The following is an 8,129-nucleotide window of genomic DNA, read 5'->3' on the forward strand; positions in this document are numbered from 1 at the left end:
GTAGTAGAAACAGACGAGCTTATTGAGAAGGTCCTGCTCCAATTGATGGGCATTTTTCTGAATTCAAAGTAATCAGAGTGACTGAATGTGAAGTTTACCACAGAAGCAGACTGAGCTCATTTTTCTGGAAGGTACAGGGTGTTGAGTACTTGGAGTAAGAGGTTTAAGGTTTGGATTCTGGCTCTGCCACTTACTGATTCCTGCGACTTTGAGCAAGTTCCTCTCTGAGTAAGTTTCCTTGTCTTCAAAATTAGAACTTGGCATCAGGCCTAGTAGGTACTCAGTGAAGATGAGTTAAAACTAACTTTGGTGCTGGTAGGGGGATGAGGACTGGAGACACAGTTGTCCTCCCAACCCTTGTGGATCATTCCAGGTCTTCAGGAATGAATGGTTTGGGGAGTTCATAAGGAGCCTCCCTTTCCTGGCCCATGATAGCCAAAGTGACACATGAAGTGGAGATGCCCAGATGAGATGTTGGATACCCCTCAAGGACTGATCATGTTCCAATGAGCACGAGGAGTGTGGCTGGACACAGTGATGCTGGTGTGGCTTCTTACATCATTCACTTGATTCATTCCAGAGCCCATCAATCTGCTTCCTGGCACGGCCAGCCCTCCTGGGGCCACCCTCAGTGTAGACCTGCCTGCGACATCCTTCCCCACATTCCCGTACTCCTTTCCCAGATGTCATGGTGCCTTATACACTAAATCTTTGTATGTTCCCTAAAGAAAATCTGCATTCATGTCTCTGGAGGTCCTTTGTGACCTGGGATGTGCTATGCCCACGTGGAAGGGCTCATTTTTATTGAGCCTTTGATGGGCCTGCCCTGCCTGCTCCTGCCCACTCCTCAGGGTCTCCAGAAACTTCCAGGCTTTCCACTGTAGACATTCTTGCCTCTTTAGCCCAAGACCTCCCCACCCCTACCTTTCCTTTCTCTGCTTTCCTCAGGGAGCACTATTGAGACTGATTATTTATTTATACATATATATATATACCATATTTATGGTTTGTCTAACTATATATATAGGTATCTCAGCCTCCAAACCATCTCTCAGACCCTCCATGGCCACATATCTTCTCAGCAGGGGCCTGTGGAGGAGCGATCAAGGACTGGAAGTCATACAGGCCTGAGTCGGCCCGAGTCAGCTGGATGGCCTCTGGCAAGAAGGACAGAGGAAATGAGGAATGTGGGGGTGGCTCACCTTCTTCCTCATCATCTCATGCCTGCTAAGCTCTCTGTGCCTGAAATCCTCATTTCTAAGAACATCATGACCGTTCCTTCCTCCATGCTCTTTGAAAGGATTAAATGACTTAACACATATCAAGCACTTAGCATCGTGTGTAGCCCACGAGCTGCTGCTATTATTAGCTGCTAATAAAAATAATTGGAAACAATGATTTGAGCTGGAACGTCATCTATGAGAGAGAACGTACTGGTTTGGGATCTCAGCCAGCTCACTCACGTTAGTATCTTTGCAAGTCACCCTCCCTGAGCCTGTTTCCTTATCCCTTGTAGTGGATGTGGTCATCACTTGCTCACAGGGCAGTGGGGATTTAAGGTCTCTAGGACCACGAGGGCACACCCTGTGTGTCCCAGGTATAATTCCCCAGGCTTTGTGGCTGTTCTGTTTGCTGTTACTGAGCGTGGCGTAGAGTGGAGAGCTGCTGCGTCTTTGTGGACCTCGCCTCCATCAGCACTTGGAGCGGAAGGCATCCGGGCAAGCAGATGGGGGTTAAAGTCAGAGAATACTGTGTACTTGAACTGACAGTGATTCACAACACATCTGCACAGATTGCTAAGAGTCCAGGCATTTGCCAAAGGGAGGGAGATGGTGGGTGGGGGTGGGGTACAGGGCTGTGAGCAAAGGATGTACCGTCCCTGGGAATATAAACACAGCATCGTCTGTGACCTAAAAAGGCTTGGTCAGGAGGACCATTGAAGTCTGCTGGCCATTGTTTGGACTGTGCTCAGTCTCCCCAGGGGTGCGCCCAGGGAGCTACCTGTGTTGTGTCTGAGAGCTGTCACAGCCCAGAGCCAGCTGGGCCGGCCTGTGCACAGGGTGCCTGGTGGCTGCCTGAGTGGGACCTGCCAGTGCTCTTTCTTGGATAACTATTTGCTGTAGAGGGAAATGTGCCAGGGAGGTGCCAGCTACCTGCAAGACTCAGTAAGGGAATTTGCTGAATCCTCTGGGTCTTTTCCAGACCTCCCACTGTCCCTTAGGCCAGCAGGCCCACCTAGTGACTTATTAGAAGAAGCCCCGACACCCTCGCCTCATTCACAGCCCACGTGCCAAACCCTTCCCCAGGCCGAGCTTACGTGACCCCACCCCAACAAGGTTTCAGACCCCTTGGCCTTCAAAGTGCAGCCTGGTTTCCTGTTTACAGCTTCACCCTGGCCCCTGGACACAGCTACTTTGGTCTCCGTGTCTGGTTTCTCTCCTTGATCAGCATTAACGCGTAAAACTGCGGTGATGCTGATAAGGAACTCTTGGAGCCCAGCCTGGACCTTGAGGCTCATTTTGGAACCTTCCCCCAAGATTGTCTTTGGAACAGGACAGACCTGGGTTTGAATCCTTCCTCTGCTTGTCAAGCTTCAGCTTCCTCACTGGTTAAATACAGAAAATTACCTGCCTTCTTCTCAGACTTAAGGTAAGGCTTCAATGAGACAATCCAAATGCATGGATTAAATAAATGATGTAAAACATAAGAGAAACACTTAGTACACAGCAAGTACTCAAATAGTGATTTTTAAAAAATCATCCTCATTATCAAAGATAAAAAGCCTCTGTTCCCTCAATGTGACATTTCTCAGCTGACCTGGAGTTGGGTTGGACTGTGGGATGAGTGTGGTTTGTGATGAGGTTGATACTGTTTTCGATGCTGGCTTGGCTTTTTGTTTTTTAATGCACACACATACACCCCGTATTTGTATAGGTGCATGTGTATTATACATACACACACATGCACAGACATGTCTGTGTTTTTAGTTATCTCACTATTTATTTATACTCGATCTAAAATTGGCATGTTTACTAAATGGCAACTGGTATCTTGCAGGTTTCTGAACAGAGTGGTACAACTGTGATCTGAGGTTTGGGGGAAGGAAGCACTCAGGTTTGAAGGAATGTGACTTCCTGACATTGTCTCCAATGTCCTGTGGCCTTGCGCCATTGTATTCCTGTCACCAACACGCACCCCTAGGCCTCGGGGACGAGGTCTCAGTGTTCTTGTATCCTTCTCGCCTGAAATCTACTATTTGTCCAGCAAATATTTACTGAATTCAACTGTAGCTCTCAAAGGCCAGTTTTTTTTTCAATTAATATATTTTTTAAACAAAAGCATCACTGAGTGATTTCTGATGTCTTTAATAAAACTCAAGGAGCTATGCTCACTCAGCTTTTTCTCTTCATACAGAATTATTGTTTTCGGCATTTGTCTTAAGCTAGTATTGGTTTAACAGACCTAAAAAACTGGGGCTTTGAGGAAAAGTTTCAATTGTTTTAGAGACAAGTAAAAGTCCCAGCCCAGGTGTTCCCCAGAGTATGGAACAATTGCTCTGCCCAGGCTGGTCAACTGGGTGGTCAAGTTAAAATGCTTCACTTAATAGGAGGATGCCAAGCAATCCATCTTTTATAAGTGATTTCCTCAGATACGATGAAGGTCCTTAAAAGAAGATAGCTGTGTGAAGACAGACTCAGGGAAAGTGCCAGGTGACGTTCAAGGCAGAGATTGGCATTACGCCTCTAAGTCAAGCAATGCCAGGGATTGTCAGCAAACACCAGAGGCTAGAGAGATGCTTCAGCATCTTTGAAACTGCTTGACACTGTTTTCATATTTCTCTCCTGGTTCTTCTCTCCTGCTCCCCCTGTAGTTTCCACATTCATATGCTAGCCTTGCTCCAACTTGGTTACCTGAGGGCAGGTACTTCTCACCCGCCTCCCTGCTTCTGACCGTGACCTCCTTACACTACCTTTGAACTCTTCCTCCATCCAGAGCTGGTGTGTATGGTTGTACAGGTGGTTCACTGCACAAGGACCCCTGGTCAAGGGGACAAGTGGAGTGGAAATCCAGCCTATGCCATGCTTGCCTGGCTAGGTAACCTGGTGCAGAGCCACAGTCCTATTGAGGGCTGCTTTTTCAAAATGTTAAGATACTGTATGGGCCACCGCTCGCCAGCCCAGTCCTTCTCCTGAAATTAGCTGTCCTCTGCCTTTTCTGTGCTCTCTGGTCTCAAAGTTGCCAATGGCCTCTGCGGACTCCATCCTTTGCCCCGCAAAGCCCCACCTCTCTGCCTCCGCCTTTCCCCAGAGTCCCCAGCAGTGTTGTTTCTGGCCTTAAAGCACTTTCAGAATGAATTTCTATGGTGGCTGGTGGGCATCTCAGGGGTGGCTCTCTGTAGCATCCAAAATGATTTGTCCCTGTTCTTTGCTCTCCCCCCAACAGCATAAGCCTGCAGGAGCCGCAGGTGGTGGCGTCACCACAGCTTACGATCCAAGAGATTCATTCCAGCCGCTAAAGCACTAAGCTTTCCCTGTGATCACACATTTTTGCACTAGCCAGAGCTCACACATGCCTCTACAGACCCACAGCCAGAGGTATGTGGGTATCAGTGACTGCTCAGAGAAGCTGGCCAAGGCCAGCCAACAAGGGCCAAGGGCGAGAGGGCCCAGATTCCACCCAAGATGAGATGCAATTGAAACAACTGACAAGAAAGTGTACGTCGGAAAACAGAACAGCTGTGGGCTCCTCAGTGCAGCAGTTGGGTATGCGGGGAATGCTATGTGGCTTTAATCACATTTAACACGCCTGTCAGAGAATTGGGTCCATCTTAGTATTAATTCAGGTTTTAGACATTGTTTGTTTGACAGAGTTCAGCCTTCCCCTGCGTGCCGCACTCAGCATGGCCAGAAAGAAAGTGATTTCTATCCCTGGGTTTCAACAGAGGGCGGCGAGTGCAGTTCTGCCAGGCTGGGAAAGGGGCAGGGTTCACTTTGGGGGTTGGTGGCAGGGTGAAGGGGGCACTGGAAGTCCTCTTACCCGGCTTAGAGGGCAGAGCTCAACTGAGGCTGGGGGGTCGTGCTTGAGCAGTGGGCCTCCCAGCCCTGATCTGTGGTCACTGTGTGATGGCACTAGTGTGTGAGGGGTGCTGTGTGGCTAAATTCTGAATTTGAGTGCTTCTGTGATTCTGCCATTCCAGTATTTCCATTCTGGGCCAAGCCAGCACACAGCTTCTGGCCAGGAAAGGCAACTCTCAGGGCTTAGAGCCAGCAGAGTGGCAGCAGGGTGTAACAGGAGGAGGGGTTTGGGCATCAGCAGACCAGAGTTCAGTTCCCGCTGTCGCCTCATCCATGGTCCATTCATTTGTCCCTCAGCCTCCATGGACTGCTGACTCTGTCAAAGGCACTTTCTCTGCACTTATTGTGTATGAGGAGAACACCCTCCGTTTGGTCAAGCCATCGTGACTTGGGTGCCAACCACACCTGTTCTTAACCCATACGAAGACATGACCCTTGTGTCAGCGTCACGACAAGGGAAGTAGTGCATGAAAAGGCGAGCGGTGCTCAGTACCTGATGGGTGGCAGTAAAAACACTGTTTTCCTCCCCAGGAAGAGGGTGTTTCTTATCTGTTTCATTGAGAAGAGGTTTCCACACGGGATGCCCTCTTGGAACGTGGTATGCTATCTTGGGCCCACTGTACTAGCCCTGGCTTATTGTCTGGGTCTTTTGGCCTGCTAGAAACAAAAAACCCTAGGGACTCCTGACACTAACATTTTAAAATGGCTCATGAAATTAGGTTTTGCTTGTTTGAATTGCAAAGGCATAATAAAAACTGGTTCCCAAATAATACCACTGTAGATGTCATGTCCCTAAAACACTCTGTAAGGCATTAAAAACGGAAACCAAATGCCTATAAGCATACACATGCCGTCCTCAGGAAAAACCACCCTCTTTGTTTCTATTTGATGAGCCCTGAGTCCGTGGAGGGACGGGAGCCAGGAGGGGCTGAGCCGGGAAGGCCCTCTGGCCCTCAAAAGCCAGCACTGGATGGCATGTTATTTTGCTTGGTTCTCTGGTTGTAGCCTTAGTTTCACAGTTTTTATAGAATTTTTCTCAAACACTTCAAAAGAAAAATCTTATCTTCTGCTTTTAAAATCTCCTTTGCTGTCTAGTTAGTATCCTGCTGGGTACAGAAGCTGAGTCTGAAGTCACTGCCCTCACAATGCCACCAAAAGTGTGTCTTCAGCTTCTTCACATCTCAACAGGTCTCTCTGCAGCTACGAATGTACCTGAAAGGGCATTTGGAATTGTATAGATGAGCAAGAGCTTCGTGTGAGGACTACTGCTGATCTTGACTTGTCAGGGAATAAAGTCCTGGCTATCTGTTTGCTGCTTCTAGGGATGGAATTGACAGAGGCAGGATTTGGCGGCAGTGGTTATCAAAGTCTGGAAGCAAACATGAATTTCGGGCAGAGTGCTAACAAAATCAGATTTCCCTCTCAGGTCCCCACCTGAGGCCTGGTTAAGTCTGGGCTGGAACTCAGGCATCTGCCTACCTGGTATGCACCTGGGCATTCTAACGCAGGTAATCCAGAGCGCACTCTCTGAGAAACACTGACATCCAAAAAGAGAAACAACCTGATCGAGAAGTAAATGCTCAAAACCACTGTTATTTAAAGAAGTACATATAGTATGATTTTAAAAAAAAACTATCCAATTGGCAAGTATTTTTTCTAAGTGGTAACACGCAGCACAGGCAAGGACACAGTTGGTGGCCATTCTCCCATGCCAAGGGGAGTGAGAACAGTGCCCGGCCTCAGGGTTGTGGGGCGTTGGGGGAGGATTTGGCCATGCATAATATAGAGCCTGCACAGGCTTCTGTCCCTTTAACCCAGGAGAAGGCTTTGAGGAATTTATCATAAAGGAGTAATCCTAAGTGTGTGCAAAGTTGTAATGATAGAGGTGTGTAGTTCACTGCAGAGTTATCAGTTGCATGAAAAACAATCTAAGTGTTCAACATGAAAGAAGGTTGGTTAAAAACTAGATTTAACTGACAAAGCTATGCAGATGTTAGAATGCTGTTATAGAATATGTAAAGTCGTGAGGTGATTTCCATGAAGTGCTATTAACTGAAAATATATATATATTTAGAAAAGCCATTTATCCATACTTTTCCATATTTTTCAATGAACATGCCTTTAATTTTAATAGTTGGAAAGATACTAATTAATGTTACTTTTAAAGGAGGGGGAAAATTACCTTTGGCATCTGTCAAGCCTGGATTTGCATTTCTATCACTGATGGAGTGTGATTTGGGGCATTAATCTTGCTGCGTTTCAGATTCCTCAACTGTAAAATCAAGTAAATGCTAACAGCATATGGGTTTGTCATGAGAATTAAAAGATAATTATGTAAATGCACTTGACAGATTAATAGAGTATATAAATGTTGGATTTTGTCTCCCTTTTCAAGTTTCTGAAATCAGAAAATGTACTAAACTCTGGCCAAAGATCAAAAGGATTCATTTATTTTACAACAAATCATGGAATTTCAAGTTGTTTCTTTTGGATGCTTTTCTGGGAAAAGGTTTCTTAGGGTTTACTAGCTACTGTTGGAGGTGAAAACTGGAATTTGTTGTTGACACCATAATTGGCTAATTGCGGTGTCTGGTCCTATTGACTTTCCCTTTTGTCAGCTTTAACAGTTTGGAATATTTAACCAATTTTCTTCCATCTCCAATTTTTATTTAAAAAATCTGATGATCCTTTTCTAGAGAGGCAGTAAAGCTCAGACTATTAAAATTTTTCATCCCCTAAAAATCCCACAGTCTCAATACCATTTACAATAGCATCAAAAATGTAAGACACCTAAGAGTAAATCTAACAAAAGATGTGCCAGACGTCAGCAAAGAAAACTACAAAACGTTGTTGAAAGATATTTTTAAGAATACCTAAATAAATGGAGGAATGTACCATGTTCATGTTCTGGAAGATCTCATACTGTAGGAGGTCAGCTTTTCCCAGATTAATCTATATGTATGTTTGCCAAAAGATACAAACTAGAGTGTTTATAGCATCACTACTTGTAATAGTCAAAAAATGGCAACAACCCAAATATCCATCAATAGTAGA

The sequence above is a fragment of the Camelus bactrianus genome, chromosome 4 (assembly GCF_048773025.1).
Source record: "Camelus bactrianus isolate YW-2024 breed Bactrian camel chromosome 4, ASM4877302v1, whole genome shotgun sequence".
Lineage (NCBI taxonomy): Eukaryota > Metazoa > Chordata > Mammalia > Artiodactyla > Camelidae > Camelus > Camelus bactrianus.